Here is a 13,883-nt window from a genome sequence, read left to right on the forward strand (position 1 = left end):
CATATTTTCCCAGAGCTTTGACTGAAATGGCCTTGTGAGAGGTTACAGAAAAGCCAATTTAAAAGAGCCTATATAGACAATGATTCTTGCTGCACATTGTGTGGGTAATCAGGCCAAGTATACGAGATGGAAGCTTACTTTGCAGGAAGATTGGTCCTGCTGTAATTTGACTTTAATGGAAGTAGGAGACTGGAAAGAGAAAGATTGTGTTTCAGGAGAAAACTAGGATTAGATTAACTTTTGATTCCTAAGTGGCTGCATGGTTACTGATGGTATGGAACTGCTCACAACACCCCTTCTCAGCATGAAGCAGCCAAAAAGATCGACAGCCAGATTCTCCATGATGGAGAAATTAATAGAAATGGGGGACTGAAACCTCTATGAATCCCATAGAGCTGGTGTTTATGGTTTCTTTGAATAAACATAGAAATTGATCCTCCCAGTCTTAAAACTGAAGAAAATTACAATTGTCTTATCTGAGTTCCTCACTCAGAAAATCAACCATCAGTCCTCCCAGATAGTATCAGACCACTGCATTTGGACAATGAGAGGGCAGATCCCTTACCCATCATGATTGTCTAACCAACCACCTACCTCCTATTAACCAACTCCTCTTCCTTACCCATTCCTAGGTCCTGTTTTCCCACACATGGTTACAATTCTTCCTTGGTACATGAACCACTAATTTTAGTCCATCAAGGAGATGGATTTGAGACTGAGCTCCCTTCTTGGCTGCAGCACCCTATTAAGGCCTCCTTCTCCAACAATACTCATCATCTCAGTGATTGGCTTTCTGTTCAGCAAGCAGCATAGGACCTAGGCCAAACACTTGGTATTTCAGTAACACTATAACTAGCTTCTCATCAGTTCAGGTCAGACTTTTCCAATAAATAAGTACAGGTCTGGTAAAGTTTTTCTACCAAATGAGTATCAAAAATCTTTTGATTTTCAAAGATTTGGGGACTAATTGTGGTAAAAAGATCACATACCTGTATTATCTCCTTTCTATGGGTAGGTAGCTAAGGTGTATGAAATTAAGTAACTTGCTTAATACTATATGGTGAGATAGAAGTTAGAGTCAAGATTTTCCAATTCAATAGAGGTTCCTTTTCATTATGTGATACACCTTTCTACTTTTTCTCCAAAATCATCATTCATTCGGTTCTTCATTAAAAATTATTAACTGAACATAAGCAATATGGAAGGCTTTATGTTCCATGGCATATACTCTAGGGAGTGTCTTAAGGCCATGCTTATAATCAAGGGTATTTATATTATGGTTGCTACAAAGCCACAGTAAAAATATGAAACATACGTCCATAGAAAGACATGTGTGTGAGTGTTTAAGGAAGCTTTACTTATAATATCCTGAAATTACAACCTAAATGTGTATCAACAGATGAATGGATACACAAAATGCGATATATTCATATAATGAAATAATACTAAACAATAAAAAGGAATGAATATACCTACTATAACATGAATGAATCTCAAAATTATTATGCTGAGTGGAAAAAAGACAGAAAAGAGCAATACTGTCTGATTCCATTTATATAAAACTCTATAAATAGAAACGAATACATACTGATAGAAAGCAGATCAGTGGTTGCTTGCAGGGAGGGGTACAGAGAAGGGTAAAAGGGAAAAATTTCAAAGGGGTACAAAGAAACTTTTGAGGGTGATGTGTACGTTCATTATCTTGATTGTGATGATTTCATGGATGCCTACATAAGTAAAATTTATAAAATGATACACTATTAATAAATGCAGCTAATTGTTTATAAACTGTATGCCAACAAAGCTGTTTTTAAAATATGGACCATCTTCCTGGAGTTAGAGTTTTACCAGGAAGCTTGAAAGGAAAACATAAAAATTTAACTAGACTTTAAATATATTGAAACAATAGAAATACGATATGTATAAAGTAAAATTAAATCACTTCTTAATAGGAAAGCTCTAGATACCAAAATTTATGCTTATAGTAGGTGAGGTCTAGCTAACTCTTTAAGATACCTCAGGACCTGTTTATTTTCACTCTTCTCTCAAGTTAGCAGACTTTAGTGGTAAGGTTTGAATTTCTGCCAAGGGGTTTACAAGGTCACATAAAAGATGTAAAAAGTACCTCAATACTTATAACATATCACTGACTTTAAGTTTCCTGTGGTTTTATTTCAGTCATTCCATCTTTAACATCATTGACTTCTTGCATTTCTCTAATTCTAGGAGCACTCATTATTTATAATCAAAGGAAAAAAGAGGAATACTCCTTATGCTACCATAATTGTAGTGTCCTGTGATATGAGGAGAGTAAGCCCTGCTACATAAATGCCCGTATTTTATCTCTGGTACTTTTTCCTAAAGAGTCACAGAATAAATGAAAGGCAAATCTTAAAACATCCAACAATTCTGATGCTTTGGAGTCTGTAATAGTCCACTGACCCATCTGAATAATCAGAAACATGGTAATTTATCATAGCTATTTCTGATTTTTTCAGATATTGTATGTCAAGAATGTATAACCTTCTCAAAGAAAAGACTATCATGATTCTATGCAGTCCTATATTTTCTAAAAGCAAAATTTAAAAATTCAGATGAAACCTATAATAGTTGGAGTGAAAAAGAACACCACTGCAGAACATGGTGTATATTAGTATACAAACAATAAAAAAGAAAATTCTGAAGGGATTCTCAAACATCTTTCAGTTGTCAAGTGAAGTAGAAGAGCAGCTGAGTGGAGAAGATAGCAAGAGGCTACAGGTCATTTCAAAAGGTTTCAAGTCGAGGACCAGGTTAGTCCATCTCGGACTAGGGTCTAGATCCAGGTTAGCATATTTCAAGTACTAAATAGACTTTTTATTGCTTAATATTATTTCATTATATGGATATATCACATTTTGTGTATCCATTCACCTGTCAACAGACATTTGGCTAGTAATATTGCGATATTGTAAATAAAGCTTCTATGAGCGCTCTGCACAAGTCTTTCTGTGGATGTATGTTTCATATTTATACTGCAGCTTTGTAACAACCATAACACATATATACTTGATTAGAAAGATGGCCTTAAGATGCTCCCCAGAGTATACTCCATAGAACATACAGCCTTCCATATCTATGTTCCATTAATAATTTTTTAATGATCATAAAGTCATACTAGGTAATCTTGAACAAATATTTGAGAAATGGTGGAGAAAATTAGAAGAGAAATTTCTGATATTCTAAACAAGAGAACAAATACATTGCAGAAACTATGAAAAAGTAAGAATAATGTTAATTCCCAGGAAAAATACTAGATCCAAGTGTAAAAGGTTGCAGAACATTATGTCAAGTTGAATCTCATTTTATGATTTATAAACCTTATTAATATTTATACAAAGATTTAAAAACCTTTATTAACTTTTATGCAATGAGATTCAATTTGACATTATGTATAAGATAATGTAAAAGATATATGCATCTATTTTACATGTATAATGTATGTACTTATAAATGCATAGAAAAACTTCTAGTCTACATAAAAACTCTCTGTAGTGTCTTCTCTACACAAACTGGGGAATCTAGAGGAATTACATTTGTGACCCATAAGAAAAAAAAACTTACTAAAATATAGCATGTACTCATTAAAATTTATGTTTAAAATAATCTGTTTCCTATCATACTAAGTAGGACAAGGCAATGTATCTTTAATTCATTCCAATTCAAAAAAAAAATTCAACAAATGAAATAGCGTCTTGTCACACCCTGGTAGATGAAGTAAGAATTTGTGAGGGCTCTTCCTTGGACCACATCAATTGCCAATGAGATCTCTGGAAGTTTTTCACAAGGCTTTGCACTGGGAGAAAGCAGCACACTTAAAGACACAGATAAAGTCAGAGAATTATAAACAGTAAGATAAAGGTTCCGAAACTGTTCCAAAGATGAATAGTTGCAAAACTGAGAATGTTCTACATGAAGAGAAAAATATTTAGATGAGACTTTTTAAAAGTATTTGAATGTATGTTATACTACAAAGGCAAATACTTATTTTTGTGGTGGTGGTTCTTCCAGCGGGCAGAAACAGAAACAGTGGTTAAAATTTAGAATAAGGCTGATTTGGTTAGATATAAAAAAAAATTATAACAAGTATAAATGTTCAGCAATGAATTTTCTTGCTTCAAAAAGTATCATATTACTTACCTGACAATATCTTTCGTAATTCAAATAAGCATGCCTTTTGACACAGAATTTTTACTTCAAGGACTTTATCTTCAAGCTATCACACACATATTTTCAAATACATGTGTACCAACATGTTGGTTGCAGCATTGTTTATAAAAGCCATCTAGAAATCAGCAATCCAGAGAGGACCTACAGACCCTCTGAAGGAAGTGGACTGCTCCTGAAGGACCCAGGAGACCCCCCAAAACTCTAAGTGCCCCAGCTGCGGAAGTGGGAAAGGGAGACCCTCCTCTCCCAAACACACACCCCCACTGGAGACGCTGAAGGTCTGTTTCCAGGAGAAGTTTATGACCTTACCTGGAGCTGAGTCCATTTGGAGAGCCGAGTGAAATACACGGGTAGAGAAAGCAGCAGAAAGGCCCTGGGAGCTCGCGGGGTCCCGTAGCAGGCCATTCCTGCCTGGCAATACAGGGATCCAACGGGAGAGGAGCAGGGGGTAAAACTACACAGGGAGAAGCAAATCTCTAACTGAACTTTGTAACAATTTGAACAGGTGAGAAGCCTTCTGGCCAGCACTCGGCGGAGGATGTAAATCCGGTGTGCAGACTCCTTAGGCAGGGAAAGAACCAAGCCCTTTTCTTTCACAGCTGAGAGGCAGATAGCCTGGGGTAGGTTTTCAAGCCTGTATTGCTCTCCAGCTGGAAATGGTCTGGGGGCTGTTTATGGGGCACATTCGGAGTGAGACCAGCCCTTCAGATTGCATGGGAACTGTGTGAAGCTGTGACTGCCGGCTTTCCTCAACTTTCCTGACAACCTGCATGACTCAGCAGAGGCAGAAATCATCCTCCTAGATACACAACTCCAATGACCTGGGAACCTCACCCCCATCCCTCCCAGCAGCCGCAGCAAGACCTGCCCAAGGAGAGTCTGAACTCAGACACGCCTAGCCCCGCCCTCACCTGATAGTCCTTCCCTACCGACCCTGGTAGCGGAAGACAAAGGGCATATAATCTGGGAGTTCTAGGGCCCTGGCCACTGCCAGTTCCTCCCCATTATATCACAGCTGATACTCTCTGGAAAGTGCCACCTCCTGGCAGGAGGCCAACCAACACAAAAATAGAACATTAAACCACCAAAGCTAAGAACCCTCATGGAGTCCATTGCACACCCCCTGCCATCTACACCAGAACGGGCACCGGTATCCATGGCTGAGAGACCCATAGAGGTTAACATCACAGGACTCTGTGTAGACAACCCCAGTATCACCCCAGAGCCGGGTAGACTCGCTGGGTAGCTAGACCCAGAAGAGAGACAACAATCACTGCAGTTTGGCTCACAGGAAGCCACATCCACAGGAAAAGAGGGAAAGTATTATATCAAGGGAACACCCTGAGGGACAGAAGAATCCGAACAACAGCCTTCAACCCTAGACCTTCCCTCTGACAGAGCCTACCCAAATGAGAAGGAACCAGAAACCAACCCTGGTAATAGAACAAAACAAAGCTCTTCAACAGCTCCCACCCCCAAAATCATACTAGTTCACCAGCAAAGGATCCACACTAAGAGGATATCCCTGATTTATCCAAAGATAAGACAAAGGACAGAATCTTAAGAGCTCTGAGGCAGAAGCACCAGGTAACCTATAAAGGAACACCTATCAGATTAATGGCAGATTGCTCAGCGGAAACCCTACAAACTAGAAGGGATTGGGGCCCTATTTTCAGCCTCCTCAAACAAAACAATTATCAGCCAAGAATTTTGTATGCAGCAAAACTAAGCATCATATATCAAGGAAAGATACAATTGTTTTCAGACAAACAAACGCTGAGAGAATTTGCCATTACCAAGCCACCACTGTAAGTACTGCTAAAAGGAGCTCTAAATCTTGAAACAAATCCTGGAAACATATCAAAACAGAATCTCTTTAAAGCATAAATCACACAGGACCTATAAAACAAAAATACAAGTTAAAAAGCAAAAGCAACAAAAACCCAAAGTACACGGGCAAAAAGGAGCACGATGAATGCAACGGTACCTCACATTTCAATACTAACATTGAATGCAAATGGCCTAAATGCTCTGCTTAAGAGATACAGAACCTCAGAATGGATAAGAACTCACTAGCAAAAGATCCACACCAAGAAGCAGTACTGGAGGTCCTAGCCAGAGCAATCAGACAAGGGAAAGAAATAAAGGGCATCCAAATCAGTAAAGAGGAAGTCAAACTGTCACTGTTTGCTGACGATATAACCGTTTTCCTTGAAAACCCTAAGGACTCTTCCAGGAAGCTCCTAGAGCTGATAGAAGAATTCAGCAAAGTTTTCAGGTACAAGATTAATGTACACGAATCTGTAGCTCTTCTATACACCAACAGTGACCAAGCAGAGAATCAAATCAAGAACTCAACCCCTTTTACAATAGCTGCAAAAAGTAAAATAAAATAAAATAAAATAAAATACTTAGAAATATACCTTTGGATGCAGTCCAAAGACCTCCACAAGAAAAACTATGAAACACTGCTAAAAGAAATAATAGACAATGTAAACTAATGGAAACACATCCCATGCTCATGAATGGTTAGAATTAATATTGTGAAAACGACCATACTGCCAAAGGAAATGTACAAATTCCATGCAATCCCCATCAAAATACCACCATCATTCTTCACAGAATTATTTAAAAAATTCTAAAATTCATATAGAACCAATAAAAAGCCTGCATAGCCAAAGCAAGACTAAGCAAAAAGAGCAAATCTGGAGGCATCACATTACCTGATTTCAAACTATGCTATAAGGCCATAGTCACCAAAACAGCATGGTATTGGTACAAAAATAGGCACATAGACCAATGGAACAGAATAGAAAACACTCAAGTACTTACAGCCAGCTGATCTTTGACAAGGCAAACAAAAACATAAAGTGGGAAAAGGACACTCTTTTCGACAAATGGTGATGGGATAATTGGCTAGCCACATGTAGGAGAATGAAACTGAATCCTCATTTCTCACCTTATACAAAAATGAACTCAAGGTGGATTAAGGACTTAAACCTAATACCTGAAACTATAAAAATTCTAGAAGATAACATTGGAAAAACCCTTCTAGACGTTGGCTTAGGCAAGGATTTCATGACCAAGAACACTTGCAAAAGCAAATGTAGTAAAAACAAAGATAAATATCTGGAACTTGACTAAACTAAAGAGCTTTGGCATGGCAAGGAACAGTCAGCAGAGTATATAGACAATCCACGGAGTGGGAGAAAATCTTCACAATCTATACATCTGACAAAAGACTAATATCCAGAATCTACAATGAACTCAAACAAATTAACAAGAAAAAAACAAATAATCTCATCAAAAAGTGGGCTAAGGACATGAATAGACAATTCTCAGAAAGAAGATATACAAATGACCAACAAACATTTGAAATAATGCTCAGCATCACTAATGATCAGGGAAATGTAAATCAAAACCACAATGCGACACAACCTCACTCCTGCAAGAATGGCCATAATCAAAAAATTGAAAAACAGTAGATTTTGGGATGGATGTGGTGAACAGGGAACACTTCTACACTGCTGGTGGGAATGTAAACTAGTACAGCCACTGAGGAAAATAGTGTGGAGATTCCTTAACGAACTAAAGGTAGAACTACCATTTGATCAAGTAACCCCACTACTGAGTACCTACCCAGAGGAAAAGAAGTGATTATTTGAAAAAGATACCTGCACATACGTGTTTATAGCAGCACAATTCACAATTGCAAAATCATGGAACCAACCCAAATGCTGATCAATCAATGAGTGGATAAAGAAACAGTCACGTGTATATATGTGTGTGTGTGTGTGTGTGTATATATATGTGTGTGTGTGTGTATATATATGTATATATATATATATATATATATATATATAATGGAATACTATGCAGCCATAAAAAGGAATGAATTAACAGCATTTGCAGTGACCTGGTTGAGTTGGAGACTATTATTCTAAGTGAAGTAACTCAGGAATGGAAAAGCAAAGATCATATATTCTTACTGATGTGTGAGAGCTAAGCTGTGAGGACACAACGGCATAAGAATGATACAATGGACTTTGGGGACTTGGGGAGAAGAGTGGGAGTCGGACAAGGGATAAAAGACTGCAAATATGGTGCAGTGTATACCGCTCGGGTGATGGGTGCACCAAAATCTCACAAATCACCACTAAAGAACTTACTAATGTAACCAAATACACCTGTACCTCAATAACTTATGGAAAAAAAGAGCCATCTAAATAAATTATAGAAAACATCCCCAAAAACTTATGGTAGGTAGCAGCTACAAAGAATAAGGAAGATCTATATGACAAGCTATTTATTAAGTGGAAAAGGTTGCAGAACATTATTTCAAGTTGAATCTCATTTGTATAAGATGTAAACGATATATGTGTGTATTATATATAATATACATACAAAAGATATGTGTGTATTATATGTATAATACACACATGTGTATGTACATACGTACATATGTACTTGTAAATGCATAGAAAAATTATCTGTATAAAAATTCCCTGTAGTGATTTCTCCACATGAACTGAGGAATCTAGAGGAATTACTTTATCTTTGTATTGGTATTATTCTCTGTTTTTAAACATGAATTATAGCCTTTTTAATCTATAAACTAATTTAAAAGTTGTTGCATTTGTTATTAGAAGGATTTTCTAATTATCTAATAATTACATGCAATTATATCTATATTATCTATTATACTAAAGCTATATTATCTGTAATTATGATATCTAATCTAATTATTAACTTCTATCAGTGACATAGTATTTCGGAGAATCTGTTTTGCCATCAGAACTAGAATCTTAGTTCTACAGCTTTCTAAATGTGAACTGTTGCTGGAAACTTATCTCTAAGCTATGAATTCCTTATCTGTAATGTGAGGATAAGTTATGAATTAAAATGAGGCTCAAATGAGATACAACTGAGAAGAGATTTCTCTATCATATGTAATTCTTGGAACAAGAAATTGTTAACTATATTAAGCTTAAACAAGATTACTATAACACAGTAGAGGCAAGGAGGAATATATATATATTTTTTTAATTCTCCAAACTTCCCCCTTCAAGGCTTGGAATTTACCTTTATTGTCTTAAAGTCATAATAAATTATTTAAATTTTCTAAATTGAACAAAGACTTTTCTTGTTATCTTTTGTTCAGTTTGACCAAGCAGTTTCAAATTTTAATGTGAATAAAAATTATTTTATACAGTTGACTCTTACACAACATGGGTTTGAACTGAATGGGCAGTTCAAATCCTGGTTATGGAGGATTTTTTTTCAAAAAGTGCAGTCAGGCCTCCACATTGGCAACAAAATGCAGATAGAAAGTGCAATATTCTCGAGATGTGAAACTCACGAATAAGGAAGGGTGACTTTTTGTATCCATGGGCTCTGCAGCACCAACTGCAGCATTTGATTATGATGAGACTTTGGTTATCTGTGAGGGTCCTGGAAACAATCCCTCACAGATATGGAGATATTTTTCAAAGGCAATTTCAACAAGGCATATTTTTATATGCCAGTTTAAAAACTTACTACATGTATCTATAGGCCACGGGTTGAATTATAGCCCCCAAAAGATATGTCTACCTAAAACCTCAGAATGTGACCTAATTTAGAATGAAGGTCTTTATAGATAAGGTAAGTTAAGGTAAGGTGAGGATGGATGTTGAGATAAAATGATGTGGATTAGAAAGATTATCTGTCATTGTCATCCAAGAGCAAGTGTCCTTATGAGAAACAGAAGAGAAAAGGACACAGAGACATGGAGAAGGCCATGTGAAGATGGAGGCAGAGACTGGAGTTATTCTGTCACACATCAAGAGAGTCAGGCACCAGCAGAAACTGGAAGAAGGATAGAAGGACTTACCCCTACAGCCTTGGGAGGGAGCCCTGCTGACACCTTGATTTCAGACGTGTTGCCTCCAGAACTGTGAAACAATAAATTTTTATTGTTTTAAGCCACCAAGTGTTTTGTAATTTGTTATAACAGCCCTGGGAAACTAATAAAATATATAATGATCATATCAGTTATTGTCCTAACCAGGTCACTTCTGAGAATGAAAGGGAGCACTATGATTAAGTATACTAGTACAATAAAGATAAATAGCATTGTTCTTGACAAACAGAACACATGGTCACTCAATCCATAAAACATAAGACTGCATTGTAATGCATGCAAAATGGTTAGCAGAGTGGCTCTAATAGAATATGCCCTCAATTTAAAAAGTAACTTTTATTATAATTATATATAATTATATTATAAAAGGAACTGGGGCTCTGGAATTGTGGATGATCTGATTAGGGTTACAGGATGGAGGTAGTGCAAAGGAGACGCAAGAAAATGAAGATGAGAGAAAAGAGAAATCACTGGCCAAAGGAAGATCTCTGTCAGACTAGTAGTAGTCAGGCAATTGCTAAGAATTTGCCACAGCTGCTCTTTGCCTAGACTGTCTTAGCCAAAAATCATGAATAAGGTTCAAATTCTATCTCAGTTGAATAACTTGGAAACTGTCCTAATCTACTATTGAGTTGTAAAAGGAACAATCAGAATTTGAAAGAGTAGATGAGAAAATACCCATAAGTGTATTTTAGAGACTAGATTCCTAGAAGAAATTTTCTTTTTCCTTTTTTTCTTTTTTAATGAAGACAGGGTCTTGCTCAGTGTTTTGTCACCCAGCCTGGAGTGCAGTGGCACCTTTACGGCTCACTTCAGCCTTGACTTTTGGGACTCAATCTATCCTCCTACCTCAGCCTCCTGAGTAGCTGGGACTACAGGCATGTGCCACCATGCCTGGCTAATTTTTGTAGTTTTTGTAGATATGGGGTTTCACCATGGTGTCCAGGCTGGCCTGTCTAGATCTCTGGGGCTCAACCAATCTGCCCCCATTGGCCCCTCAAAGTGCTGGGATGACAGGCGTGAGCCACCATGCCTAGCCTAGATTCCTAGGATAACTTCTTCTAATTCAACTGTCCAGCAAGAAAAACTTAGTGTGAGAACTGAAAGAGACATTGGCCTGGCCAGTCGAATTCTCTATTTGAAAATTGGAAGTGGTTGGGCACGGTGGCTCATGCCTGTCATCCCAGCACTTTGGGAGGTGGAGGCAGGCGGATCACGAGGTCAAGAGATCGAAACCATCCTGACTAACATGGTAAAACCCTGTCTCTACTAAAAATACAAAAATTAGCAGACGTGGTGGTGTATGCCTGTAGTCCCAGCTACTCGGGAAACTGAGGGGGGAGAAACACTTGAACCCGGGAGGCGGAGGTTGCAGTGAGCCGAGATCGCGCCACAGCACTCCAGCCTGGCAACAGAGCAAGACACCATCTCAAAACAAACAAACAAACAGACAAAAAAACTGGAAGCCAGCAGCATTCTGGATATCATGTAAAACGATATCATGTAAGAATGATTTCTCCTATTTTACTATACACTTCTGCTTTCAGGAAGAATTACAGTCTTTTTAAAAGATACAAGTAGAGTAAAACTTTTAAAATAGATATTAAAATTTAAAATGTTATTAAATAAACCAGAAACAAATCTAGGATAATATAGGTACTGTAAGCATTACATTTATCTCTGAATAGCTAGTCATCAGGATGAAATAAAAGCATATCTGACACACACAAAAAAAATTACAATTAGTCAAGTGATTGTAAGTAAGCAATTTATCCCAAGATTATTTTTTGACATTTGTACAACATAACGACCACAATGTGTAAAATATCTTTAACAATGAATTTACAGTTAACACATTCTTTATATTAATATTTCTTACCACACAACTGTAATCGTCACATTGTTCTTTGAATGCTTTGTAGAGAAAAAGTATATAGGTTGGGTCCAAATATGTCTCTGCTAACATATGTTTGTAAAGATAAAATTGTATGAACATACTTTGAGAATAATAGCAGTTATTACCATTGGAATATAATTCCCAATTTCCTTCCTTCTAGCAGTTATGTCAAAATACTGTTTGTGGTTTTAGCTCAGGATGGGAGTATATAGTTTTATAAATCTTAATGTCTCTCTGCCTAAGATAAGAGAAGAGAAGCTTTTTTTTTTTCATTCATAAATAGCTATATGTCTTTTTTCTTGAATTGTCCAAGAGAAGAAAGGAGTAATTATTTTAGATCAAGAAGCATTAATGAACCCTTTGGGCCAGGCGCAGTGACTCGTACCTGTAATCCCAGCACTTTTGAGGCAAGTAGATTGCTTGAGTCCAGGAGTTTGAGACCAGCCTTCACAACATTGTGAAACCCCATCCATACAAAAAATACAAAAATTAGCCGGGTGTGGCTGCGTGTGTTTGTAGTCCCAACTACTCAGCTACTCTACTTGGGAGGCTGAGGTGGGAGGATCACTTGAGCCCAGGAGGCGGAGGTCGCAGGGAGCTAAAATCGCCCCTCTTCAATCTACCCTAGGCTACAGGGCAAGACCCTGTCTAAAAAAAAAAAAGAACTCTGTGGAATGGCAAGTGAATCCTCCAGCTCCTAAACGTGGCAAACTGCTGGGATGATTCATAAAAACTCTCACTAGAAAAAAAAAGAATGATCTCATTCTGGAAACTGGAAGTGATGTTTTATCTTTTTTTTTAAATAAATACTTAATTACTCACATCATAAGGCAGGAATGTTTTAATCAAAGATAATAGAATGCATTAAACAAATGCATTTCCTCTTCAGTTACTGTTTCTTTGGTTATGTTTTTTCTGTGTTTTAGAACATGTGGAGATTATTACAAAATGTACAAACAATTTCACATAAAATTGCTGCCCTTACTCGCTCTGTCCACATTATAAAATTGGAATCTGTAGACATATAATTATATGCATGCTTTGTTTCAATTAGGTAAATATACAAATTTAAAGGTCATATATTTGAAATAGATCTCATAAGGCAAAGAAATGTGAGTATATCAACAACAAATTGCAACTACTGCCATTGATCTTGATAAAAATTTAGATATCCATTAAGAAATTAAATATAAAGTGATTTCCTCAATTCTTAGCCAGTATGGATTAAATGTCAACCTTGTGAAGGAGAAAGAGACTAGTGAGATAAGATTATGGTTTCTCATGGCTTACACATCCCTGTTTCATCCAGAATGCTATCAGTCTTACCCTGTCACTATGCTTAAAACCATTTATCAGCAGGTAATTGGAAGCAAGGAGGGAGCAGGAGGAGAGGGAAAACAAAAAGGTGTCAGATACAGATTCCAAAACTGATTTTAGTTTAAGATCCATGTACTGTACCTAAAGACAGGGACAGTAAATTATTGAAAGACTATCTAAAGTTCTAAACTATCTGTCAGAATAAAAGTTATATTGGAATGCAGTTTAAAATTTGGCTTCTTTTTGTTTACACATTCAGATATAACAATATTTTCAGCATGTTTCCTTTTCACTACATTACTAAGCTATGTAACAATTTCAAACAATGTTACTGTCTTGGAAGCTATCACTACTTGGTAAAGAATACAACACAATGCATAGAACAACAATAACAAAGGCAATTATAATAACTAACATTTACTAAAAATGTTCTGTGTGTTAGGTCCTGTTCTAAGCAATTTTATATATAATAACACACTTCATGCTCATAATTACACAAAGAGGTAAGCATAATTAGTATCTCCATTTTATAGATTAAAAAAATTGAAGTACAAAGAA

The 13,883-nt window shown here is 36.7% G+C and overlaps 1 long non-coding RNA gene across 3 annotated transcripts in view; it reads right to left on the minus strand.

The window, feature by feature from the left end:
• The window catches only part of LOC134740170 (uncharacterized), a 366,820-nt gene extending 354,074 nt beyond the window's left edge, over nt 1-12,746 (minus strand). For 2 of the 3 annotated variants that reach the window (XR_010127442.1, XR_010127441.1), the window contains exons 1-2: nt 12,394-12,746; nt 10,082-10,142 (exon numbers count right to left, since the gene is read on the minus strand). This is a non-coding gene — a long non-coding RNA (uncharacterized LOC134740170). The remainder of the gene's footprint in view (nt 1-10,081; nt 10,143-12,393) is intronic. The other variant, XR_010127439.1, reaches the window with a different exon arrangement.
• Nucleotides 12,747-13,883: the final 1,137 nt, after the last annotated feature.

The sequence above is a fragment of the Pongo pygmaeus genome, chromosome 8 (assembly GCF_028885625.2).
Source record: "Pongo pygmaeus isolate AG05252 chromosome 8, NHGRI_mPonPyg2-v2.0_pri, whole genome shotgun sequence".
Classification (NCBI taxonomy): Eukaryota; Metazoa; Chordata; class Mammalia; order Primates; family Hominidae; genus Pongo; species Pongo pygmaeus.